The sequence below is a fragment of the Ovis aries genome, chromosome 4 (genome assembly GCF_016772045.2).
Source record: "Ovis aries strain OAR_USU_Benz2616 breed Rambouillet chromosome 4, ARS-UI_Ramb_v3.0, whole genome shotgun sequence".
In the NCBI taxonomy this organism is placed as follows: Eukaryota; Metazoa; Chordata; class Mammalia; order Artiodactyla; family Bovidae; genus Ovis; species Ovis aries.
In genome coordinates, this window is record NC_056057.1 from 29,698,173 (window position 1) to 29,725,844 (window position 27,672).

Here is a 27,672-nt window from a genome sequence, read left to right on the forward strand (position 1 = left end):
GAGTCCTGAAAGCATAGCTAAGGGAGTCAAAGGATTGTTACCAGGGAGGATTACTGGGCCCTAACAAAAGGCCTGACATATGCCCCCTGTGATGCAAGTAATTAGCATAGACAAATCAAAGTTAGAAAGTCTGGGTCAGGAAGATCCCCCTGGAGGAGGGCATGACAACCCACTCCAGTATTCTTGCCTGGAGAACCCCATGGACAGAGGAGCCTGGCAGGCTACAGTCTGTAGGGTCACAAAGAGTTGGACACGACTGAAGTGACTTAGCACACATGCACACTAGCTTATGTGCGCAGGCCATAAACGCTCAGCTCAGTTTAACAATATGACCTAGAATCTCAGGTTGGAAGATTAGAAAGCTACTTCCATGTGGCCACGTCTCAAAAGCATGTTTAAATTAACATTTTACTGACTAAAGTACAAATTTGCACAGGCTTGGGTTCCCTTACCCTATTGCTCTCCACCCGGGTGCCCTTTCCCAATAAAATCTCTTGCTTTGTCAGCACATGTGTCTCCTTGGACAATTCATTTCCGAGTGTTAGACAAGAGCCCAGTTTCGGGCCCTGGAAGGGGTCCCCCTTCCGGCAACAAACAGCAACTCTGATGGGACTCTTCTTCACTGAGACTGACATCCTGACCACTTGGGGTACTCAGGGGCCAGCCTGCCTGCCAATGGACCAGACCCAGTGGCCGCAACTGGGACCCTTTGGTCCCTGGTCTCCTCCTGACGTGGACAACTGGCCAGATTGCCCCAACTGATAAGGAACAAGAGACTTTATTGACCTCTCTCCCCTTAACTCTCTCTTTCCTCTCCTTAACCCTTCCTATCTTTCCCCGTTTTTCTAGTCCCCTGGTCCTGGACGCAGGAATCTGGTCGAAGGGCCCTCAGCCTGAGCTGAGGATTGGAGACTGATCACCTCCTCTTGGCAGAGAACTCGAATTCTGGTTCTGGTCTGGTCTGATTTCTGGTAGGGCCGAGTTCCAGTCCTCCCTTCTCTGGAGGCCCAGGGAAATGTCCCATAACACCTGGATATCTGTAGGTGGCAGGAGACATCTGTAAGGCCACCCCTTTAGCCACCCCTCTCCCACCTCCTCCCCCTTCTTCTTTCAACCTGGCATCCTTTCCTCCCCTGAAATCTTTGATGTTAGTACTTGGATCTGAAGTTCCCTGGTGGCGCAGAGGTTAAAGCATCTGCCCACAATGTGGGAGACCTGGGTTTGATCCCTGGGTCAGGAAGATCCCCTGGAGAAGGAAATGGCAACCCACTCCAGTATTCTTGCCTGGAGAATCCCATGAACGGAGGGGCCTGGTGGGCTACAGTTCACGGGTTGCAAAGAGTCAGACACGACTGAGAGACTTCACTCTTCTATTCAGTAAAGTAGATGACCTATCATGTAAGAAAATAAACCCTCCATCACCCCTGCCTTGCTGCCATGGAACTCAAAACAATTTTAATTTGGGAAAACTTTTCAATTAGAAAAAAAAAAAGCTACTCATTTAATCACCATGATCTATACAGTTGGCAGCTTTCCTTCTTTTCTACTTTAGGAATAGTAATTCATGACACCCCAACCCTTTTTCTCTCCCATCTCTGGCAGATGTCACTAGTTGACCACGGTGCTAGTTTCTACTAGTCCAGACATGGCCTCATGATTCTTCACAACATGGAGAAAGCTTTTGCCTGCCAAGCTGAATTGTCACAGATTGACCTCTATCTACCATTATTTTTGTATGATGTGTGTCTTGATTGATCTCCACATAAATTAAAATCCCAGAGAGGGAAAAAACTATAGACAGATTCCGAAATTTCAGTTCTACTACTTGAGACAGTAAAGCATAGTTTTTGAGATCTAATAGTTTTGAGATCTTCTGCTCTAATCCCTAGAGCAGAAGACACTGATCTTTTAGTATCGTTCTGCCACTGAGTAGCTGTGTGACCTTGGGCAATTACTTAGCCTCTATGTATCCCAGAGTTCTCATATATAAAATAGGAAAATGTTATCTACTTCATATATTAATCATAATTAACTGAAAAATACATAATAAAGATTCATAAAATATAAAGTATCTATAAAATACTTCAAATGACTGGCACCAAGTTGGGAACAAATGTATTATTCTAACTTCACTTTAGTTATTACTCCTAGCTCCGTGACTTTGGCAATTATATCAACCTTCTCCATGTTTGTGGGTTAGAAGATATTTGCCTAGTATACACATCAACATTTACTTATACACATGCAATTTAATACAACACCTGGGAATGCTAAAATAATGTTGACTGAAATAGAATGGAAACATCTCACGTATGCTGCATATTCCCCATATTGTGAACAGTAGGCCAAATATTTCAAATTTCCTGTACCTGTCGCAGTCAACAATCAGCACACTATAATCAAATATTTTAGGGAATATTAGCATGCCTTTTCATTAAATGACCCACAGGACATAGCGGCATTCATTTTCTCTGGGCTTTTGGTGTTGACTCACTGCTTCTTTCAAGGGCTGGCAAGGTGTATTGAACTGTTTATTCAATTCTGTAGCCCAATGCTATGTTTTTCTTATCTCCTTCTTTAACCAGATTTCTTCTTACAATCACTGGTTCTCTCACCATTTTTAACCTCCCTGATTCCAACTTTCTCTGTACTTCTCTCAACTTTTGCTCCAATCTCTTGCATGCCTTGCCACTTGTTACAATGGAACTCAGCACTGCTCCTTCCATTCAGGTTAGACTTGTAAATCAGACAATGGGAATTATGTTTTGCCAATTTTCCACATTCCTCACAGACTGATTTAATCATTTGTTGTGCACCTCTTGATTTATTCCAAATGACTGATTTTGCCAAAAATCTCATCTCCCCATAAATTTGCTATATTAGTTATAATATGTAACATATGTTATAACTAAAGAAGCATCTTAGGTTAAGATTTTTAAAAATATAATGCTGTTCACTACAAAAAGGAAAAAAACTCATAAAAGGAATTTCCCCTTGGATGCTATTCAGAAGTATTTATTATAGAGATGCCAAAGTAAATCCCTCTTTCAACAGCATAATAAATAATCTTAAGAGAAAAACACTAATAATATCACACTGTTTCATATAGCAATTCTTAAAGTGTGGTTTCAGGATCCTCTAGAAATGCAAATTCTCAGGCCCCAACTTTCTGAAGTTCTGGAGATGAGGTCCACCAATCTGTTTTGATAAAATTGTCAGATGTCACTGACCCACACTGAAGTTATAAATTAGGTCCTATCTGCATCTTGCTATCAAGTTTAATTATTTTCTTGTCTGAACTATAACTTCTTATAGATTTGAATACTTAACATTTTTTAAAACACAAGATTGTGGGTTCTTTTTTTCAACCTTGATTTCCACTCAAGGATCTAGATTCTTCTAAAAATGTTACATAGTATAGCAGCTATCATAATCAAGACAAGGGTCTCATATTAACGAATTTTTCTAATTCTTAATAGAACACAGCAAACAGTTGAGACCTAACAATGAAAAGAATTAAAATAGTTCTGAATAACTAATGGACTGATTCTTCTTCCATTTGTAATTACTTTTCCTCATATGCAGTTTGGGGAAATTATTTGGGATGATTTAATTCACTTGTTATCTGCTGTTTGCATAGCTGGAGAGAGAAAACAAATGTCATTTGCAGCAGCAGGCTTGTCATCTCACACAGGTCATCTTCCCAGGCTGTGTTTTCTTGATGGAATAACCAAGTTGTAACTCCTGCTTTGCAGTGTAAGAAATAAGAACTTGACCATATATCTTGAGATTATCAGTTTCTTGAAGAATGACCAGCTCTAATGAAACTCTTAAGAAAACTTGTATTAAATCGGATAGCAAATTATTAATTGATTCTGAAGAGATTTTTAAATTCTATCATCACAATATTCAAATTTGCTCTACAAAGTACCATTTCTCTGGTAGCATTATCTTTTAGAAACCAAAATACTGATCAAAAATCCCCCTTGTCTTCTTCCTTAGATGGACTGATTGTTAAATGACTTCTGTTCCTTGCTAACTAATATCATCAGATAAGCACTGATTTTACAGAATGGAGTCTTCAAAAATCCTTAGACTATCTTACTTTAAAATAATAATGGAAAAGGATATATGCCCTTCTATAAAATCTCAGACTCTTTTAGAAATGACACCATGGAATCAAAATGCCTCATTTCCTACTCTTCAAAATAAGTCTGGATCAAGAAAGGTTCTGAATACAATAATATAAAAAAAAAAACTTACTTTGTCAAATAAACCTGTTTTCTTAAATAAGTCTAGAAACTCACAAAATATACAACAAAACAAACCCTAATTCCTTTGTGCTTTGCAAGCAGCATAATTAAAGTAAGTAAATTTGTGGGTAATAATAGAGACACATTCATGTAAACTTTTTCTCCAATGGATGGACAAGTTAGTCAGTTACAGTATTGCTTAAATTTTAACACATCTAATTTCTTTCTGGGGAGCAAAATTCTATTGATTGCTTCCATAGCAATTTAAATCAAGACATATGGTTTTGCTTTCCTGAAAAACTAGTGAGGTATTTCTGAGACTTTTTAGTTACTAGGCTGAGCATTTTTTGAGTACTTACTGCCTGCAGAATAAAATATATTTTCAATAAAATAATTCTCAAAACTTACTGAGAAATGTATAGACCTTGGTCACCAAGGAGAAAACATAAACACAGAAGTTCCTTGGACATGGTAGTATATTTCAACTAGCTTTGTCCAGAAAGACCAGTAGTGTTTACATATCCAAAGTTTGTGAGCTATTGCCAGAAGCCAACCTAGACTGTCTTATACAAACCCATGCACTTAAAATGCTAACCAAGTCCAAAGATCATGTGCAAAATAAGCAGGATTAGAAAGAAGTGTCAGGTAGGGCTTAGAGTATAGAGACGATTAAAGGTATCACTAAAAGGAAGGAAAATAATATATTAATGGGAAAGAAAATCTCCATAGTCCTGGAGAGAAGAGGAACGCATGATAAAGTTTTTAAATTTTATTGTTTTAGTGCCACAAACAGAAAAAAAAAATTTCTTTTGTACTGGCTTAATTACTTATACTACTTTTAACTATAGAAAAATGGCTCTCTCTCTCCTCCTTTAAATAAAGTAATACTTTTATTAGGTTTCAAATATGTGACTTCCATATTTAGGAAAAAAACCCACTAAGTTCAACTTTGTCCAGATTATACCCCTGAATATATAATCTAGTAGTAGCTAATGAAAATAAATTTAAAATGTTGTTTAAAGGGTTATAAACAAATAAAACTGTAAGGAATATTTTGGTTTCAGACATTGCAAATTAAATATACAATTAGAGGTACACACAGAAATTTCTGATCCAATTATTTTAATCTAATATGACACGATGGACAGGAGTTTGAGTAGGCTCCTGGAGTTGGTGATGGACAGAGTTCATGGTGTTGCAGAGTTGGATGTGACTGAGCTGAACACCTTTACGAGGATGAAAGGAGAAGGTACAAAACAAAATTTAATAGCAGGGTAAGTTAGAAACGCTGAAAAAATTTTTTTGTTTTGCCAAACTTGCTTGAATGTACAGCTTTCAGAGTCTCTGTGTATAGCTCTGAGATGTTGAACGGCAAATATTAACTCAATGAAACAAATGGATTGGAAAAATGAATAACATTGATCAAGTACTGTCAAGTGTTGCTCCTTAAAGGGATGGCTTTACCCTTTAGGGTAAATTCCCTTTACAGTATTATGCCAAGTGAAATAAGTCAGACTGAGAAAGATAAATTCTGTACCATTTTTCTCATATATGGAACCTTAAAAAAAAAAACCTCAAAATACAGACACTAGTGGTTAGACTAGTGGTTAGCACAGGGGAAGGTATTTCAGGGAGGTGGGCAAAATGGGAGAAAGAGGTCATCCATATGGTTACAGATGGTAGACTTATGGTGATAATCACTCTGAAGTATATACAGATATCAAACCATAATGCTGAACACCTCAAACTTATAACAAAAAACAAAGTAAAATGCAATTTTTTAAAAGAGTGGCTTTACTATTATTTTATACAATACATAGTGTACACTCCAGTAATGGCTTCCAGGGACAGAGAAACTTTCTCCTCCATGAAGGCAGCACAAGACAAAAGGCAGCGTAGAGTTAGGTTACCCTGGCAACACACAGGTAGAAGGCAGTAAGCACCCACTCTTCCCTGTGCATTTGTATGAAATATTAATTGGGATTTCATCTATATTTTATTCAGGTTGAAAAAACTTACAGAACCAGAATAATCTGAATTCAGAGACTAAGCCCTACTGGAATAAAAGTCTTCTCACCAAGCGTCTTTTGTAAGATGTACTATAGCAGCAGTAACGTAGGTTTTGGAGTCAGATAGATCAGGTTATTCCAGTCTTTGCTGATCAGCTTGGTAGCTTTGGAAAATTATCTAACTGCAGAACTTCGACTGAAAAGTGAGAATTCTCCAATAAATCGCTGGTGTGTTGAGACAATCTGTGTCAGTGCCTAGAAAATGCACTGTTTATGATTTTGCAAGGTAAACAGTAATTATGATATTGGAAGGTATTATTTGATTACTATAGTATCTCAGGATATTAAGTCAAATATTAAACCAATTAAAATATATATGTAGCTAAAACTGTCACCCAAGATTAGCCCTATAAAACTCTTGCTTTGAAATATGAAAAGAAGGACATGTATAAGAAAAACAGTATCTACTTGGGTTTTAGGACTAGAATACCTATAAAATATTTTATGGATTTGATACTTCTGAAGCAATTCATAGAAATGAAAAGTATTTTCAAAAGGTGCTACTATTTATTAGAAGTAAAAAAATGAAGCATGTTTTAGTTAAGATGCCTAAATTCTATTTCTAGGTTCATCCATTTTTTTTTTTTCCTCTAGCAATGACTTGAGAGTTTCTAGTCAGATTTTATATGTGTTTTGAATTTCTCTTGTTTTAGACACTTCATAAGGCCAAGGTATTAGTACTGCAGCTTAAGTACTGTTAAATTTATAAATTGAAACATAAAGTAGTTGAAAATAAAACAATTGATTTAAAGATTCAAGTTGTTTAAGAGCATGGAGAATAGAAAGAAAAATCTATATATGCAGCAGAAATTTTAAGAAGAGAAAATAGCAAGAATAGTTGTCTTTCAAAAGAATGTTCCAGAATTGGGGAAAAAAAAAGTTTTCATAGAATAGACAGGATAATTGGAACAGGGTAAATAAAAAGCTATCTATATCTATGCCCATCACTGTTAAGCTTAGTGTATCAAAGACAAATTTAAAAAAATTAAAACCAGTCATTAGAAAGATTTGACAGCAGGATTTTCATCAGCAACTGGCTCTTTCCCCAGTTTTCTCTAGCTCATTAAATAGTAGCATAATTTCCTAAGATGTTTATGCCCCAAACCCCTGAGCCACGCTTCAGTCCTCTATTCACAACATATCCATATTTCAATCATCAGAATAAGTCTGCTTATCTGTAATTTCTAAATGTCTCCTAAATCTGAAAACTTCTGACCACATTCAGGGCCCTACACCTAACCCAGGAACTCATCTAAGGATTGAAATCCCCTTCCAACTGATTTCCCAGTGCCTCACCCCTACAAATTAATCATACTGCATACCTGCTCAAACTATTTGATAGCCTTCCATCTCATTCAAAGTATAGTTCAGATTCTGTTCCGCAGCATACAAGGTGCTACATGACCTTGCACCTTTATCTCTGACTCCTCCTCCTAATTTCCCTGTTTATTAATCACTTTAGCCATGTAGTCCAAGCTTAATCTCATCCGCAGGGCAATCATTATGGTCGTTTTCTCTGCCTGGAATGATATTCACCCACATCACAGCATAGCCTGCTCTCTCATTGTATTTGGATTTATACTCAATAATCTCTTTAGAAAAAAAGACAACCACTTTTCATAACACTTCTTTATAATTGCTTTTAGCATTTAACATGATGCAACATAGTATCATATGTTTATTGGTTGGTTTGCCAATCCCTAAACTACAACAAAATCCACGAGTGTATGACATTATACTTCCCAGTGCCCCAAACAATGCCTGGTATATAATTCTCCAAAAAATTATTTCATATATTAACTCTTATTCCCAGCAAAGAGAAATAGTACACATTGATTCAAAAACTTGTGGAATATTTACAAAAATTTGCCTGACACTGGGGCACAAAGGAAATCCAATCAATTCACAATAACATATATCATACTCATCATGAAGAAGTAAAGTATGAGTCCACTTAAACCACCAAGTTACAAAAGAAACAAAATGTCTCTTATAAAACAAATGTCTTCTCTGTGTCCAGACAGAATCTAGCACAAATTTAACTGCCAAAACAAAATCTCAAAGACTCAGTATGTCACTCATGTAGGAAAGAATTACTCAGTAGCTACTATTTGTTTGGAGAGATTTTTTTTTAAAAAAAGAATTTGCCTAAAGTGACTGAAATTGAGTAAGAAAAACTATATAAAAATATTTCACATAAAATCAGATTTAATGCTGTAAAAATTTGCAAAGTCAAAAGACCAGTTTAGTGGAAGAAATGACTTTTGATCTAGGACTTAATCAATGGATAAAATTTAACAGGTGCCTATGGGGAAGGAGAAGAAAGAAAATCCAGATGGAGAGGTTAGTAAGTGTTAATCTATGAAATCAAGGAGGTGTACATTTTTAGAGAAATACCAAGTCATCCAACTTGGTAGAAATATGTGCTAAGTGGTAAAGCTATAGTTTAGTCCAGTTCAGTCACTCAGCCATGTCCAGCTCTTTGCGACCCCATGAATTGCAGCACGCCAGGCCTCCCTGTTCATCACCATCTCCTGGAGTTCCCTCAAACTCATGTCCATCGAGTCGGTGATGCCATCCAGCCATCTCATCCTCTGTCGTCCCCTTCTACTCCTGCCCCCAATCCCTCCCAGCATCAAAGTCTTTTCCAATGAGTCAACTCTTCGCATGAGGTGGCCAAAGTACTGGAGTTTCAGCTTTAGCATCATTCCTTCCAAAGAAATCCCAGGGCTGATCTCCTTCAGAATGGACTGGTTGGATCTCCTTGCAGTCCAAGGGACTCTCAAGAGTCTTCTCCAACACCACAGTTCAAAAGCATCAATTCTTCAGGGCTCAGCTTTCTTCACAGTCCAACTCTCACATCCATACATGAGCACTGGAAAAACCATAGCCTTGACTAGACGGACCTTTGTTGGCAAAGTAATGTCTCTGCTTTTCAATATGCTATCTAGGTTGGCCATAACTTTCCTTCCAAGGAGTAAACATCTTTTAATTTCATGGCTGCAATCACCATCTGCAGTGATTTTGGAGCCCCCCAAAATAAAGTCTGACACTGTTTCCCCATCTATTTGCCATGAAGTGATGGGACCAGAAGCCATGATCTTAGTTTTCTGAATGTCGAGCTTTAAGCCAACTTTTTCACTCTCCACTTTCATTTTCATCAAGAGTTTCTTTAGTTCTTCTTCACTTTCTGCCATAAGGGTGGTGTCATCTGCATATCTGAGGTTATTGATATTTCTCCCAGCAATCTTGATTCCAGCTTGTGCTTCTTCCAGCCCAGAGTTTCTCATGATGTACTCTGCATAGAAGTTAAATAAGCAGGGTGACAATATACAGCCTTGACGTACTCCTTTCCCTATTTGGAACCAGTCTGTTGTTCCATGTCCAGTTCTAACTGTTGCTTCCTGACCTGCATATAGGTTTCTCAAGAGGCAGGTCAGGTGGTCTGTATTCCCATCTCTTTCAGAATTTTCCAGTGAAGGCAAATTCTGAAAGCTTTGTAAGTGAAGCTACTGAATACCAACCTTAATGGACAGGTGATAAGAAACTGCAAAAGGCTTTAAGGAGAAAAATTGTTTTAATCTAAATAATATTTAGCAAAATTTATTTGGCTGAAGATATTTCTCTGGTAAGAACAGGGTCCATTATCGGTTGTGGGCAGAGAAAGTGGTCACTGAAGCATTCTCTAACCTGAAAAAAAAGAAAGAAAAAATAGGAAGAGAAGGAGGGAGGGAGAGACAGAATGAGAGAGAATTTGAGAGGACTGTGTCTTATACAAGTCTTTTGTCTAAAAGTACATTCCTCAATTCTGATAAATATGATTCATGTTATGCATTCCTACCTACATCTGTGGCAAAGAAAAAGAAAGTTCAGAGTCCCTTGTGGAGTGTGGGAACTCTTAGCTTAAGAGTAAATAGCTCCTGGCTTCCATCATTTAAAAGAAAGAAATCTGTTTTCACCCTTGAATGGGAGGTCACTGAGTGAGATGAAAAAAAGCTCTCCAATTACGGAGCCATGCAGGATATGCTGAGTAATATATTTATGTGCAATTTGCACAACTTTTTAATTAGTTTTAAATATCAAGCTTATTCTAGCTGACATCTAAGCTTTAATATTATCCAATTCAAGCAAAGTATGTGGTTTTGAATTTGCTTTGCAAATAGTATGTCCTTCAGGGTTGCTTATGCAGAAATATTCTGATCGCAGTAGCTACATGATCTGTCTCAAGAGTTCTGACCAGACAATTCTATTTAGCCACAGGGGTGGAATACACATCTCTGAACAGATCTATTGAGACAATGACTCCAGAATATTTATCTGACTTAAATTTTCTAAATGCTGTTTCTGGGTTATGATGATAGATCAAATAGATATACGTAATTTATCTTCCTCCAGAAAACACACACTCATTTAAGTTTTTGCAAAGCAAAGTGTTAAAAATAAAAAGTCACAAGGATGAGGTAAGAACAGCAAATGGGCCTGTGCTGACAATGGCCACTGTGTATGACAGAGGCTGAAATGAGGGCCAGAAAGTGTTAGTTGCTCAGTCCTGTCTGACTCTTTGACATCCTATGGACTGTAGCCTGCCAGCCTCTTCTGTCCATAGGATTTTCCAGGCAAGAGTACTGGAGTGGGTTGCCATTCCCTTCTCCAGGGGATCTTCCTGACCCAGGGATTGAACCTGGGTCTCCTGCATTGCAAGCAGATTCTTAACCATCTGAGTTCACCGAAATGAGGGCCAGTTCAGTTCAGTCGCTCAGTCATGTCCAACTCTTTGCGACCTCATGGACTGCAGCATGCCCAGGCCTCCCTGTCTATCACCAACTCCTGGAGTTTACTCAAACTCATGTCCATCAAGTCAGTGATGCCGTCCAACCATTTCATACTGTTGTCCCCTTCTCCTCCTGCATTCAATCTTTCCCAGCATCAGAGTATTTTCAAATGAGTCAGTTCTTCACTTCAGGTGGCAAAGGATTGGAGTATCAGCTTCAACATCAGTCCCTCCATTGAACACTAAGGACTCTTCTCCTTTAGAATGGACTGGTTGGATCTCCTTGTAGTCCAAGGGTCTCAAGAGTCTTCTCCAATACCGCAGTTCAAAAGCATCAATTCTTTGGTGCTCAGCTTTCTTTATAGTCCAACTCTCACATCCATACACGACTACCGGAAAAACCATAGCCTTGATTAGACAGACCTTTGTTGGCAGAGTTATGTCTCTGCTTTTTAATATGCTGTTTAGGTTGGTCATAGCTTTCCTTCCAAAGAGTAAGCATCTTTTAATTTCATGGCTGCAATCACCATCTGTGCTGATTTTGGAGCCCCCCAAAATAAAGTCTGACACTGTTTCCCCATGTATTTGCCATGAAGCGATGGCGCCAGATGCCATGATCTTAGTTTTCTGAATGTCAAGCTTTAAGCCAACAGTTTCACTCTCCTCTTTCACTTTCATCAAGAGGCTCTTTAGTTCTTTTTGCTTTCTGCAATAAGGGCGCTGTCATCTGCATTTCTGAGGTTATTGATATTTCTCCCGGCAATCTTGACTCCAGCTGTGCTTCTCTAGCCCAGAGTTTCTCATGATGTGCTCTGCATAGAAGTTAAATAAGTAGGGTGACAATATACAGCCGTGACGTACTCCTTTTCTAATTGGGAACAAGTCTGTTGTTCCATGTCCAGTTCTAACTGTTGCTTCCTGGTCTGCATGCCAATTTCTCAAGAGATGAGGGCCAGTAGGATATAAAAACCCAGCTCTTCATTCTATGTTCTCCCAGAGAGACCTGTGTCCTTATGGAGGAAACACGTCCCCCTAATTCACAGGAACAACTGGCTCAGTACATCCAAGAAGGCCAAAATTCAATTTGGCAGTAGTGAAAAATGAAGAACCAACACAATTTGTATTTCAAGCAGCACAATGATAGCAGCACTAAGTGTGAAAGTGTGTAATGACTTAAGGGACTATGGTAAACACTGAGAACTCGGACCCCTCTCTCATACCACACCTCAGGGGAATTGATCACCATCTCCAGCAGAAGCCTAGAGGTTTAGTCTCTCACCCAAGGAGAAAAGAGTCTCTGTACTGGGAGGCCCAGATGGATCTTGGAGAATATATTTCTGAAACAGCAGGATTAAGTGAACACTACCATTCCAAACACTGGAGACAGAAATATCCCCTGAACTATCACACTGTCCCAAGATGTTGGTCCCAGAGGTTCCTCAGAAACAATCAACTCATAAACTTAGAGATTAACTCAGGGAACACAGGAATTCCAATTTTGTGTCTCCTACTCATGTTCACGATGCCAAGTCCTGACTGACCTTTAAGAGAAAAGATGTCTTTAAAGTCGAGTATTGTGACGTAAACAATCAAAAAGGGGACAAAAACTGGAAAAAACAGAATGCTGGGTTAAGAAAATACTGGTATCATTCATTTATGCAGAGATATGGCAAGATAACACTTGATTCCTAGGAATTAAAAATTGTAAACATGAAAAGTTCAGTAGAAGGTAAATAGTTGGAAGATAAAACAGGAAATCTTCCCAGAAAGTACAGCAAAAAGACAAAGAAAAAAAAAAAAAAAGAAAATCAGATCAGACCAGGCAGTCTGACATCCAACAGACTTCACATCCTCTTTTAGATTTCTATACCTCTTTTACTGCTGACATGAAATGACATATTATCTTTTGAAGACTCTTTGAGAGACATATGCTATTTTGAATACAAAAATCAAAAGTCTGGAAGACCATCGGCCTAAGGAGTTATTCATTAAGCCCAATGGTAGTCTTCACCTGCACCCTAGATTATACATACACTATATCCACTAAAGAAACAAAACCGTCCGTGCTGCAAACCATTACCTGGACATATATATGAACTCCCTTCCTTCATAAGGGGATTATCTACTCCCAGAGAGCAGGGCTCGTATCTCATTCCCTGTTGTGTCCCCACATATAAGCTTGTATCTACTGGCATACAATGAACACTGACTAAAATTTTATTGAATAAACATTGAATGAATTTCCATAAACTTTGATCATGTAGTAAAGGGGTATATTTTTATCTTACATAGAAATTGCAGATGACTCAACTTTAGCAGCTGCAGTTAATTAAGCAATTATGTTTTCCCTCACTTAATGTCTCTGGTGAGGTCATGGTAATGTAGTCACAAAAATAAACATGAACTAGCTTTTATGGAATAAAATTTGGCAACTGTCAAGTTTCTCTATGATGATCACATTCAGTGCCACACTGGTCGGTCTCTAACGTGAGACCGTCCCTGGAATCGATGAGGCATGGAAGTTCCTTTGATTAGTTACTGTGTATTAAAATAATAAAGGGGATCCTGAAGTCCGAGACAAATTCTTATGTTGACACTAGGAATAAAGTATTACCAAAACATGCTAGCCCCAGAAGGGGCTATTGGAGCTATTGGGCCCCAGAAGGGGCTAAGGGGCTATTGGGCTATGGAGCTATTGTCCATATTGGAGCTGACACCTGTTCTGGATGTAATTTTTCCTTCCTGGCTTCTAGCGGCTGTAACAACATCAATATGGGAAGCTTCCAGAATGCCTTGATTGACCAGTATGGATTCCCACATAACAAAGCCTCAAAATAAGGGGCTTATTTCATAATAACGAAGCTGCAAAACTGGACACGTAACCAAAGATTTAGCATGGTTTTACTCTGGCTATTTCCAAATTCTCAATTGAAAGCAGATATAATCTGTCAATGCAGGAGACACCAGCTCCATTCCTGGGCCAGGAAGATCCCCTGGAGTAGGAAATGGCCACTACTCCAGTATTCTTCAGCTGGAAAATTGCAGGGACAGAGGAGCCTGGTGGGCTACTGCTCATGGGGTTGCAGAGTCAGACGCAACTGAGCATGCATGCATGCTCCTTGCCTATTTTCCTAGATTATCTTTCATGCTCTTCATGTTTCCTTACTCAGCCTGCATCCTGATGACCAACTAAATCAGCCAAACTTTCAATACTTTATGACCTTATACCTCCTGTACCTACCCCATAAATCCCCCATTTTGAGGTAATCTACAATGTTTTGCTTTTCATTATGTTCAAAATTCTTAGTCCAAAGTTATTGGATACTAATGAACAAAAGACATTAGTAAGTTGAGAACTTTTTAAGGTTCATTCTGTTCACTTTGACCTTAGTCTTCTCCTCTTTCATAATCAATTTTGTACCTCACTGTTGTTCTTTCAGATTACCCCACTTTCTCACATCCAGTGATCCACCCTTTTTTGTCTTCCTACTTAGCAGATGACCTTTCTAGCTACATGTAAGGAGAAGATAGGTAAGAGGTGATTCCCATTACTACTCTGCCAGAACTTTCAGCAGTACTGCACTGATTTCCTTTAAGGTTAATCTCCCTCTGATGTATTTCCTATTCCATTTTCCTGAAATCAATGTTAGTATCTGTCCAACTTCTATGACTTCCTCCACATCTTCTTACCAAAACACTACTGTGTATTATACATTTGGAGATTTATTTTTCTTTTAACTAGACAGAATCACAATTCGCACTCTGAACCTAATTTTCACTTAAGACCTCTTTCTCTCAAAAATACATGAGTACTGCCGGGCTGCACCCCACAACCCAGTAAGCCCCATGCTCGCCTAGCCACGAGACTGAAGAAAGAGACTGGAGTGAGGAACAGAGACATCAGTGCTGTAATGGATGGGGAAACTTACTTGTCTGAAGCAAGGTTCTGGAGTGACATCCGAATGTGCGCAGAGGAAAGCAAGGAAACGGCGGCAGATTTCACTCCCCAGAGGAGGGGGGGGAGGTTACCAGTTATAGGGGGAATTGGTATCTGGTTGGCTCCTTGGTTACCAGGGAAACTAGCGGAGGGGCCCACCCCTCACCGCCTCTTTAATATGCTATCAGGTGGAGATGTTCTGATCTAAAGGTTAGAACAATCATTAGCTGGGGCTGAGGCAAGTATGTGGGAAAATCAGTCAGGTGATTAGGGTGTAGGTGAAGTAGGCACTGAGCGGGACGGGGGATGTAGAGAGAGCAAGAGAATGGCCGCGTTGGGTGACCTGATCATAAAAATACACACATACTAATACACGCAAAAGTATTTTTAAAACACAGTAATATAAGATGCTGGGAGAATTTAGGAAAATATGTTATTCATTCAACATTTTCTTGAATGTCCTTCCATCTCTGACTTTTCTCATTCCTCTCCCTACATCATTCCCCTACCCTCACCTGATTCATAATAACCCATGTAAACTACCTAGCAAGTTTATATCAGATTTCATCAACTGTTTATAAATACATGTATATAAAAAGTAAATTATACATATATATATGTCTATATATATATTTTTTTTTCAGTTCAGTTCAGTTGCTCAGTCGTGTCCAACTCTTTGCGACCCCATGAATCACAGCACACCAGGCCTCCCTGTCCATCACCAACTCCCAGAGTTCCCTCAAACTCATGTCCATCAAGTCGGTGATGCCATCCAGCCATCTCATCCTCTGACGTCCCCTTCTCCTCCTGCCCCCAGTCTCTCCCAGCATCAGGGTCTTTTCCAATGAGTCAACTCTTCTCATGAGGTGGCCAAAGTATTCAAGTTTCAGCTTCAGCATCAGTCCTTCCAAAGAATACCCAGGACTGATCTCCTTTAGGATGGACTAGTTGGATCTCCTTGCACGCCAAGGGACTCCCAAGAGTCTTCTCCAACACCACAATTCAAAAGCATCAATTCTTTGGCACTCAGCTTTCTTCACAGTCCAACTTTCACATCCACACATGACCACTGGAAAACCATAGTCTTGACTAAACGGACTTTTGTTGGCAAAGTAATGTCTCTGCTTTTCAATATGCTATATATTAAAAGATGTTAACATTTCCTGGGGGATACCACAATACAATGGATATAAACTTTCAAAATTCAGGACAGATCTGAGGAAATTTCAAAATGATAAGAACTAGTAATATGATCCTAAACATTCATCTCAAATAGATTATTTTTTAAAAAATGAGGTGTGTGAAAATTGGTAGGTTTCTGAAGAAATTTCTTTCCCCAGAAGAATGGGATGAGATAACAGAAGATTCATTTCATAACCTTGGGTCTTTCAAGAGAGGCTAAAACAGTGTCCTTTGGGGAGCACAACGTGTTCTCTGAAGTTAGGCAATGCAGGAACTGGTGTGTGACTCACCTCAAAGGAAACTAAAAGTAGCCTGGGGCAGCAAATATGCCTGCTTCTGAGAAGACATGGAATTCCCTCCAGTGTTAAATAGGGCAGGGGGTACATGTGAGACCTACCAAGGAGACAGTAGACTTGGAGATATTTCAGCTTCTGTCAAAGAGTACAGCTTAAAAAGGCAGTTTTCCTGGAATCTAGAAAACCAATATAAAACTTGAGGCTAGAAAGACTGCCTCTCCCTTGAAAAATAAGTTGTGGTCTGAGGAACCCATAGAGGAACCCCTGAAGAACCCATGAAAGTGCCCTAGAAAGAACCATATTCACACATCGATAAGCTGAGAAAGCATACAGCTGTGATTTGACAGCATCTGTCAAGTAAGAACTTTCTTCTCTCCTCCTCTTTACCATCTCCTTTGGTGTTACAACCGTGGACAAATCAGGCAGAACAGCAAGCTAGTGGGAAATAAAGGAAGCTAGCAAGCAAGAAGCAGCCAGACGCAAATGCAGGCTCTGTCCTACAGTTCACTCCTGCTGAGGGAAGTGTTTATGACAAATTGAACTCCCTTTGAGCTGCCATGAGCCCAGGATTGGCTCTCTCTTTGGCTATTGCCCAGGAGTACCGGCTCCTGGAGAACAGGTCATTGGCCAGCCTAAGCCCTCACCCCAGCCACCTAGCTCCACTTCAGAGTATCTTTTGAAGTTAAATTGCAAAGCTGGGTCTCTGAAGAGCTGGAGGGGCGGTGAAGATGGGGAAAAGTCACAGAATATTCACCCTCTGCCCTTGTCTGCCTGGCTGACAACTCATATCTCAGAAGACAAGCCAATGACCATTCAGTCTTACAAAGCAGGTTTTGCTTTCCACAAAAGAGTCTTTCATTTCTAGAATTAAATATTTATTGTTGAATTGTTCCTGACACAAATCCAAGGTGTGAATTTAGAGAGAAATAATGGTTAATTCTTGGCTTCCCGGGTAGCTCAGCTGGTAAAGAATCCACCTGCAATGCAGAAGACCCTGGTTCAATTCCTGGGTTGGGACAATTCCCTGGAGGAGGGCATGGCAACCCAATCCAGTATTCTTGCCTGACGAATCTGCATGGATTAAGGAACCTGGTGGCCTACAGTCCATGGTGTCGCAAAGAGTTGAACACGACTGAGCAACTAAGCATAGCACAATGGTTATTATGTCACAGAATCATTAAATATGTTCTTTTATCTTCATTTTTTCTTTCTGAGCAACAAACTAATCTGGAGGGGTTGCCTGGGGCTTCCTAGGTGGCTCACTGGGTAAAGAACCCCGCCTGCCAGTGCAGGAGACATAAGAGACACAGGTTCGATCCCCAGGTTGGGAAGCTCCCCTGGAGGAGGGCATGGCAACCCACTCCAGTACTCTTGCCTGGAAAATCGCATGGACAGAGGAGCCTGGTGGGCTCCAGTCCATGGGTCACGAAGAGTCAGGCATGACTGAAGCAACTGAGAATGTGCACATTGATCCAACAAAGCCTTACGTCTGAGCTAGTCAGTGGGATGGTCCATGGGTTTCTCTTTCTGGATTTCAGGTGCATTCATTAAATAATGGCATCCTGGTACCAAAAGAACAAGCAGAATTTATCTTAGAAAATGACTAAATAGATCACAAAAGAACACATTCCAATATGGATTAGATAGTCATTATCAAGACTTTCCTAAAAATGTCTGCCTTAAAGTGATCTTATAGACAGGTATGAGTTTTCACACAGGGACAGAGGATGGACTTCCTGAATTAATTTTAAGAAAATATTTAGATTAAAATAAAAATGAGTTCTGGTCATATCCTATGAATCATATTTCTTCATGGTACTTAGATACAAATATATTTAACTTATTTAATGAATATTCATTGACTTTTATTAGTACCAGGCATTGCTCTAAGCTATTAAGATAAATAGATTAGTGAAACCAAATAAAGATCCATGACCTAAAGACATGCAAATTCTAATAGAAGGGGGAACATAGTAACAACAAAATAATTATAAGTTACATAATATTTTATATACAAAGGCCCATATAGTCAAAGCTATGGTTTTTCCAGTAGTCGTGTATAGATGTGAGAGTTGGACCATAAGTAAGGCTGAGCACCAAAGAATTGATGCTTTTGATCTGTGGTGTTGGAGAAGACTCTTGAGAGTCCCTTGGACTACAAGGAGATCAATCCAGTCAATCCAAAAGGAAGACAACCCTGAATATTCATCGGAAGGACTGATGCTGAAGCTGAAGTTCTGATACTTTGACCACCTAATGAGAAGAGCCAACTCATTGGAAAAGACCCTGATGCTGGGAAAGACTGAGGGAAGGAAGAGAAGGGGCTACAGAGGATGAGATGGTTAGATGGCATCACTGACTCAATGGATATGAGTTTGAGCAAATTCCAGGAGATAGTGGAGGACAGGGAAGCCTGGTGTGCTACAGCCCATGAGGTCATGAAGAATTGGGCATGACTTAGCAACTGAACAACAACAAAAGTGGTATTTTACATGGTGATAAGTACAGTGAAAATAGTTTAGGGTAAGGTAGATTCTGAAAGTTGTGATATGAGGGTGGAAATCATTTTTAAATAGGGTCTCCAGGGTCAGTTCAGTTCAGTTCAGTCACTCAGTCTTGTCTGACTCTTTGCAACCCATGAATCACAACACACCAGGCCTCAGTGTCCATCACCAGCTCCCAGAGTTCACTCAAACTCATGTCCATTGAGTCAGTGATGCCATCCAGCCATCTATCTCATCCTTTATTGTCCCCTTCTCCTCCTGCCCCCAGTGTCTCCCAGCATCAGGGTCTTTTCCAGTGAGTCAACTCTTCTCATGAAGTGGCCAAAGTATTAGAGTTTCAGCTTCAGCATCAGTCCTTCCAAAGAACACCCAGGGCTGATCTCCTTTAGAATGGACTGGTTGGATCTCCTTGCAGTCCAAGGGACTCTCAAGAGTCTTCTCCAACACCACAGTTCAAAAGCATCAATTCAAAAACAAAAACAGACAAACAAAAGCATCAATTCTTCAGGGCTCAGCTTTCTTCACAGTCCAACTCTCACATACGTACATGACTACTGGAGAAACCATAGTTTTGACTAGACGGACCTTTGTTGGCAAAGTAATATCTCTGCTTTTCAATATGCTATCTAGGTTGGTCATAACTTTCCTTCCAAGGAGTAAGTGTCTTTTAATTTCATGGCTGAAGTCACCATCTGCAGTGATTTTGGAGCCCCAACAAATAAAGTCTGACACTGTTTTCACTGTTTCCCCATCTATTTCCCATGAAGTGATGGGACCAGATGCCATGATCTCCGTTATCTGAATGTTGAGCTTTAAGCCAACTTCTTCACTCTCCTCTTTCACTTTCATCAAGAGGCTTTTTAGTTCCTCTTCACTTTCTGCCATAAGGGTGGTGTCATCTGCATATCTGAGGTTATTGATGTTTCTCCCAGCAATCTTGATTCCAGCTTGTGTTTCTTCCAGCCCAGCGTTTCTCATGATGTACTCTGCATAGAAGTTAAATAAGCAGGGTGACAATATACAGCCTTGACGTACTCCTTTTCTAATTGGGAACTAGTCTGTTGTTCCATGTCCAGTTCTAACTGTTGCTTCCTGACCTGCATATAGATTTCTCAAGAGGCAGGTCAGGTGGTCTGTATTCCCATCTCTTTTAGAATTTTCCACAGTTTGTGATCCACACAGTCAAAAGCTTTGGCATAGTCTCAATTACAAGAAGGTATTTGAGCAAAGTCTCAAAACTAAAGAATGGAGATAGCCTTGTAGATATCTGAGGGAAGAGGGGTCCCGGTAGAGGAACTGGCCAGGCAGAAGACCCTAAGAAAACATGAGTGACCAATTTGAGGATCTGTAAGGAGGCAATGTCATTAAGAAAACTGAACAAGGGGAAGAGAAAAAAAGAAATAAGGTCAAATGGGTTATTTGTAAAAAGCAACTGAAAGAATGAATTGATATTAAATCCAATGGTTATGGTCTACAGACTACAGTCCATGGGGTCGCAAAGAGTCAGACACGACTGAGCGACTTCACTTTCACACATAGAGACAAGAATATCCCTCAGTCGGTTCAATTCAGTCGCTCAGTCAAGAATATCACTAGTTTTGTACATACTGATTCGTGATGTGCATTACATATCCAAATGGAGATATTAAGTGGGCAATTGGACATCAAGTCTAGAGTTGGCCAGAGGTAGAAACGTGGGAATCAGTACTGACGAGCGGGATGAGATCACCAAGACGGTGCAGGCAGCTGGAGAAGAGGGGGAAGAATTGAACCTGGGGCAATTCAGGATAAAGTTGTTGAGGAAAAGATAAGAAACCAGCAAATGAGACTTTAAAGAGTAGGGAAAGAGGAGGAAAGTAAGAGAGGAGGGAAACTATATCGCATTCTAGAAGACAAGTGAGGAAATATTATCAGTGAAGAGGGGGATTACCTGTATTAATTGCAGCTGAAAGACTGCATAAAATGTGGACTGAGAATTGAATGTTGGCTTTAGATATAGAAATTTGACCAAAAATCCTGGTGCTCTGGTGGGGTGCAGAAAATTTGATTGTTAAAGACAGTTTAGAAGAGAAAGAATTTCAGAGTATATAAACAGGAGGGCAACTCACAGGAGAAGTGAAATGAAGATTTTTAAATAAAAGAAAAAAAATGACAGCATGTTTGGATACTGATGTCAACGATCCAGCAGACAGTGAAACAGTGATAGTATGGGAGCTTAAGGGAAATTTCTGGAGATACCTCACTGAAGAGACAGGGGATGTGTCCCACTACATAAGAGAGTGCATGCTTAGAGGCATCATCTACAGTAGGAGGCAGGAAGGGGAATTATGGGACTGCTGGTACCCTTTTACTTAGGTTTTGCTCTTCTGAATGAATTGCTATTCATTTCCAATGTTACAGGTCATATATTATTTTTCCATGCCATTCATGATTACCTTTGCATTGTGGATATTTATTTTAAAATATCCTACCAGTATATATGAAACCAATATAACAACTGTTTCCTTCATAAAAAATCTCTATTCCCATGTGATATTCCACCCATAAAAGAGGAAAACTTTAGAATATTCTTTTTCTTTTCCTGCCCTTCCTCCCCTTCCCACCCTGTTTTTTGCTTTGATCCATAGGGGAAACTTTTGGAATTCTTTTACTTCTCTTTCCTTATCATGATTCTAACCCAACTTTTAAATTTTACTGAAGAAACCTGAGACTTTCAATTCCAAATGATTATTATCCCAGGTGGCGCTAGTGGTAAAAAACCCACCCAGTGCAGGAGATGGGTGGGTTCTCTTCCTAGGTTGGGAAGACCCCCTGGAGAAGGAAATAGCAACCCACTCCAGTATTCTTGTCTGGGAAATTTCATGGACAGGGGAGACTAGTGGGCTACAGTCAGTGGGGCCGCAAAGAGTTGGACAAGATTGAGTGACTGAGCATCATCGTCATTAGAATCTCTCCACACAATTTGTCTCTTCTATTTCAAGAACCTTTAGAAAGGTCTCCTGTTGTATGTAAACCAGCAGACTTTCAATGACTCTGTCTAACAGCACCCATTCAGATGTAACCAGGTTTTGCACGACTCCTTGCTTACCACTCTTCCTGTCCTCTTTTGTCTTTCTCCATCTTGACTATACTCATTTATCTATTATTTGGGTAGATAGTTTGTCTTTACCTGAGATTAGGTAAATAGTGATAAATTCTCTAAAAACATGTATATCTGTAAATAGTTCTGTAAAAAGGAAATAGAACTGACTGGGCATAGGGTTTTTAGATTTCATTCCTTCCCCCCGCCCCAGTAGTCTATAGATTAGATGGCAATGCTAGGTATTTATTAGAAACATCTGGGGAGCTAAAAAAATACCAGTTCCTTGCTCCACACTAAGATATTCTGATTTAATTCATCTGGGATACAGCCTGGGGTCAAGACCCTCCAGCTTCTTTCTAAAGCTTTCCAGCTGATTCTAAAGTGCAGCCAGGGTTGCAATCTTGCTGATGCTCTTGTACTTTGATTGTTTTCTGCTGTTGACATCGCTGTATTGTGGCCTCGCACAGGAGACAAAAAGCCCAATCCCATCCTCATCTGCCTGTCTTTGTAACTTACTTGTTCTTTCTATATGGAAGTGTTAATATATTCTCTTTATGCCCCAAATTTGGGGATTTTACCTTGGTTAGGTATGAGTTTTTCTTAAAAATCATGACTAGAACCTGGAAGGTCCTTTTAATTGAGCTTCCTTTAACTCAGGGAAGTTTTTCTCTGCTTCATTTAATTAATGTGCTGGCATAATCTCCCGTGTTTTTCTTCCTCTGGAATTCCTATTTTTTTTTACAGTTTCATTTTTGTCGCTTAATTCTTCCCTTACAATTTTTACCCCTGCATTTTGCTCTGTGATATCTCCTTCAGTTTTTTTTTTTCCTAACCTACTAATTAGGTAGTCAATATCTTCTCTGTTTGTTGACATGGTGAACCTCTAAACTTGATTCTGTTATCAAAGTTCTACAAAGTTTCTTTGGATTGCACTTGAATTTTCTTAAATGCTTTTTATGATTTCTATGTTGAAATGTCCAGAAGGCACACCGTATCAGGAACCTTACTGGAGGAGAGTTGATCTGTTTTGTTTTTTTCTTTTCTCTATTTTATGGGCCCCTGTAGGTAAGTTGTAGGGCTTCCCCGATTGCTCAGCTGGTAAAAATTCCATCTATGATGCAAGAGACCCCAGTTCAATTCCTGGGTCCGGAAGATCTGCTGGAGAAGGGATAGGCTACCTGTCTCAGTATTCTTGGGCTTTCCCGGTGGCTCAGCTGGTAAAAAAAAATCCGCCTGCAATGCGGGAGACCTGGCTTAGATCCCTGGCTTGGGAAGATCTCCTGGAGAAGGGAATGGTTACCCACTCCAGTATTCTGGCCTGGAGAATTCCATGGACTGTATAGTCTATGGAGTCGTGAAGAGTTGGACATGACTGAGCGACTTTGACTTTCTGCAGGTGAGTTGTAATTTTCTGGGTTCTGCTCATTGTAGCTAAAATCTGGCTGTTTGGGAAAACTAAATGGCAACAGTCCCAGAGGAGGTAACGTCTGTTCATATGGACTGGGCTGGCCCTGTTGCAGATGCCAGGTTGTCCTCCCTTGTGGCAAGAAGCCTTTCTGTTCCCTGGTGTCCACAGCCCTTTAATCTTCAGAGATAGAAAATTGAACCTACCATCCCAACTATCCCTCCATTTATAAAAAAAAGAAACAAAGCACACTCAGGTGGACCCATCTTGGCCTCTTTATCCTCACTCTCACATATATACCATCATGAAAACAGGATCACATTAAGCTCAGTAAAGAAATAGCAATCTTCAAATATTTACCATGGGTTCTCTAACCCTGACTTCAGTCTTTATGTTTAGCACTGAGTCATCAGTTTTTCCTGTGGCTCAGAGGTAAAGAACCCATCTATCAATACAGGAGATGTAAGGGACAAGGGTTCTATCACTGGGCTGGGAAGATCCCCTGGAGGAGGGCACAGCAACCCACTCCAGTATTCTTGCCTGGAAAATCCCATAGACAGAGGAGCCTAGTGGGCTGCAGTCCATGGGACTGCAGAGAGTCCAACACAACTGGGCAGATTTTTTATGCTTTTATTCCAATTTGGAGCTGCATCTGTCATAGCACTGAGAGCCTGAGGCTTATACTTTTCAGTCTCTACCTGTCTGCTGGTTGCCTCAAAAGCTTATTATGGGATGGGTAGATGAGTTGGAGTTAGAAGTAGAGGAACTAAGATCCATGAAGTCAGTATATTACCAAGAATTCTTTCTCTTTGGGTTCTAAACTTTTAAGAAATTGACATTTGTTCAGCCCCATATGGGTTCTCAGTTAAGGGGCTATTGACTGACATAGGACATGTGTACTAATTTCCTGTAATGCCACAGTAAGAAGGAGACCTGCTAAGCAATAATTAGCCATAGTTTGCAGGGTATAGATTCATTTATATACACCATCAGATTTGATTAGTCTGTGGTATGGCCTGTGCCTTGATACCATTTTCAAAGTTCCCATGTGGCTCTGATATATAGCCAGGTTTGGAAACCACTGACATAAATGAAAAAGTTCCCATGTTATTAGACCTTTACAACTACCGTTTATAGTAGTATTTACCAGTGAGGTTTGAGAACTATATACATCAGAACACCTGGGGTGGGCTATTTAAAATGTAAATCCCTTGGACTCACATAAATCCAATGGATTCTTGGATAGACAGCTTAAATTTGGTGCTTTTAGCGAATTATTAAATCATACGCAAATTTTTGAGACCCATAATAAAATTTGTGCTGGCATTCCCTATGAGGATGCAGACCAAGAATACAGGAGGTACAAGTTAATACCTGTACTCTATAATACGCTAATACTTAACTGACATGGCATAGAGAAGTAACATATTGTTACTAAATAGTTAACCTGAAAGATCGGTTTAAAACGAATCTATTATTTCCGCAGGACCCTTCTCTCGTTTCTCATTTACTAGTTTGTATTTTGGGAAGAAAGGGAGACAATGGAAGACTCAAGGGAAAAGAATAAGACAACGTGCTCTAGAGTGGTTTTAGACCTGGTCTTGCCTACCGACTGCTCATTCATGCCTTAGACAGCATAGGCTACGTTACATACAGGTAACAAATTAACCTTAAAATCTCAGGAGCTTCACAAAATCAGTCAGTATTGCTGGCTCATGGTATATATCCAACACGGGTAGGAGGAATGGTTATTCTCTACATATTAGTTAGGAACCCAGGAATGACAGAAGCTCTGCCATCTTTCCACAAAACCGTATCAACACAAGTTTTCAGCGTTTGCTAGAGGGGAAATAGTGTGGGCAATTTATATCTGAACTACCTGAAGTTATGTATGTTACTTCCTCTCAACATCTGCTGGCCAATATTAACCATGTGATCCTGACCTCGCTGTGTGGGAAGTTGGATGTTTTCTCATGAGTGCAGGCAGGAAAGAATTGGATATGGTGATCTCTAATGATCTGTGCCACAGAAATGTTTATCATGCACATACTGTGTGCTAAATACTGGGCCAGAAAATAGGAATTAGCTGTCAGATAGAACAATATCTTCCAAAAAAAACAACAACAACAACTATCTTTCGGCTTTCATGGAGCTCATGAGACAACAAGGAGAAAATACAAATATTTCACTTATGCAGTAATAAAAAGCAGAGTTGTTAGTCATCAAACTTCACAAATTATTAGAAAGGAATATCAACAAAATACGGTACAGCAATATCTAGCAGGCCTAAACCCATCAGATGTAGCCTCCTGTTTTGTACACTATGATGAGTTTTGGAGTAAAGGGTGTTTACTTTGCTTGGCTTGAATTAAGCAAAGGGAAGCTTCCTAGTGTTTGTAGTCTCACAGTTTATACATCTCATCATCTCACAGTCCAGTTCTAGCCATGTGATTAACTTGCATTCATCAGCACAGCTGCTGTTCATAAATTCATACGGTACAGACACACTTAGGCCAGACAGATCAGGTACATTTTGTTAAAAGCTTTCCTAGCTTAGTATTCAGAGAAGGAAATGGCAACCCATTCCAGTATTCTTGCCTGGAGAATCCCAGGAACAGAGGAGCCTGGTGGGCTGCCGTCTGTGGGGTTGCACAGAGTCAGACTCGACTGAAGCAACTTAGCAGCAGCAGCTTAGTATTCAGGAGCTAATAAATTGCATCAGTTAATATTTGCAAGAAACTGTGGTTGGGGTTAAAGAAAAAAATTAGGCGTTTCCAAGGTAGAATGTGTCACAGACCCACTGTTAACCTTTTCCTTTGCAGCACCTGATCAAACAATCAAAGTAAATCTACCACAGTGGTAGGTTTACTTTGGTAGTACCCCTCTGGTAGCACCCCAGGGGGAAAGTGAATACTGTTATAAAGAGGAAAATGGCATGTCAAGGAAGTGAGGGGTTTTTATGAAGCGGTGTTTGAACTAAAAATTGAAGGGAGAGTAAGTGTTAACTAGGTGACAGAGGGAGAGAGAGAAAGCTCCAGGCAGAAGTAAATAGTATGTGGGTTGGGAAGGAGCTGGCTTGTCTGAAAGAGGCCTGTGAGACTGGACTTGAGAAGTAGGAGAGAAAATAGGGGGAAAATTATTCCAGAGAGATCTGAATGGGTAAAACCGTGGACAGGGTGAGAAAATAAGGGATCTTTATTTTAAAAAGCAGAGAGACATAATGCAGTAGTTTCTATGGGAGTGCGCATAGAAAAGACAGCATCAGAGGGGAGGGTAGTGTGGAAACAGGGGGTTGTTAAATAACTACTGGAGACATCTTAGCAGAGAGATGACAGCATGGATTAGGATTGTGTCCTGTAAATAAAGAAAAGTGGTTTAATTCAAGAGATGGTTAGGAGGAAAAGTAGCCTGAACAGGTGATCTGTTGGACATGGTGATCTCCTTTAACATTAACAGGGGTAGTAAAATGCACTTGTTTTAATTAGATAGTTCCTTTAAATAACGAACAACAAAGAAAGTACTAGCTGAGGAAATAAGAAAGAGTAGGAAGGTTTTCCCATGTTCACTTAACAAAGCTTTTCCATACCCTCAGTTCTAGTTCCTTAGCTGCCATCTAATAGCTGTGTGATTTGGGGCAAGTTGCTTATTTTTTGCCATTTATTCACCTTTAGAGAATTAGTAATAGCTGTCGTGTGTGTGTGTGTGTTAGTTACTCAGTTGTATCTGATTCTTTGCAACTCTATAGACTATAGCTCGCCAGGCTCCCCTGTCCATGGAATTCTCCAAACAAGAATACTGGAGTGGGTTGCCATTTCCTTCTCCAGGGGATCTTTCTGACCCAGGGATCAAACCCAGGTCTCCTGCATTGTAGGCAGACGCTTTACCATCTGAGCCACCAGGGAAGCCCAATAACTGCCCTCAGTTCAATTCAGTTCAGTCGCTCAGTTGTGTCCGACTCTTTGCGACCCCATGAATTGCAGCACGCCAGGCCTCCCTGTACATCACCATCTCCCGGAGTTCACTCAGACTCACGTCCATCAAGTCGGTGATGCCATCCAGACATCTCATCCTCTGTCGTCCCCTTTACCTCCTGCTCCCAATCCCTCCCAGCATCAGAGTCTTTTCCAATAAGTTAACTCATTGCATGAGGTGGCCAAAGTACTGGAGTTTCAG

The 27,672-nt window shown here is 40.0% G+C and overlaps 1 protein-coding gene across 2 annotated transcripts in view; it reads right to left on the minus strand.

Annotated features, from left to right (window-relative positions):
- The window catches only part of TMEM196 (transmembrane protein 196), a 349,550-nt gene that overhangs the window by 312,372 nt on the left and 9,506 nt on the right, over positions 1–27,672 (minus strand). Inside the window, exon 1 of one of the 2 annotated variants that reach the window (XM_042248432.2) lies at positions 15,023–15,101. The exons of the other annotated variant lie outside the window; for it this stretch is intronic. The gene's annotated coding sequence lies outside the window, so the exon portion shown is untranslated. Of the gene's footprint in view, positions 1–15,022; positions 15,102–27,672 lie in introns of those variants that run through there. 2 annotated transcript variants of the gene reach the window in all.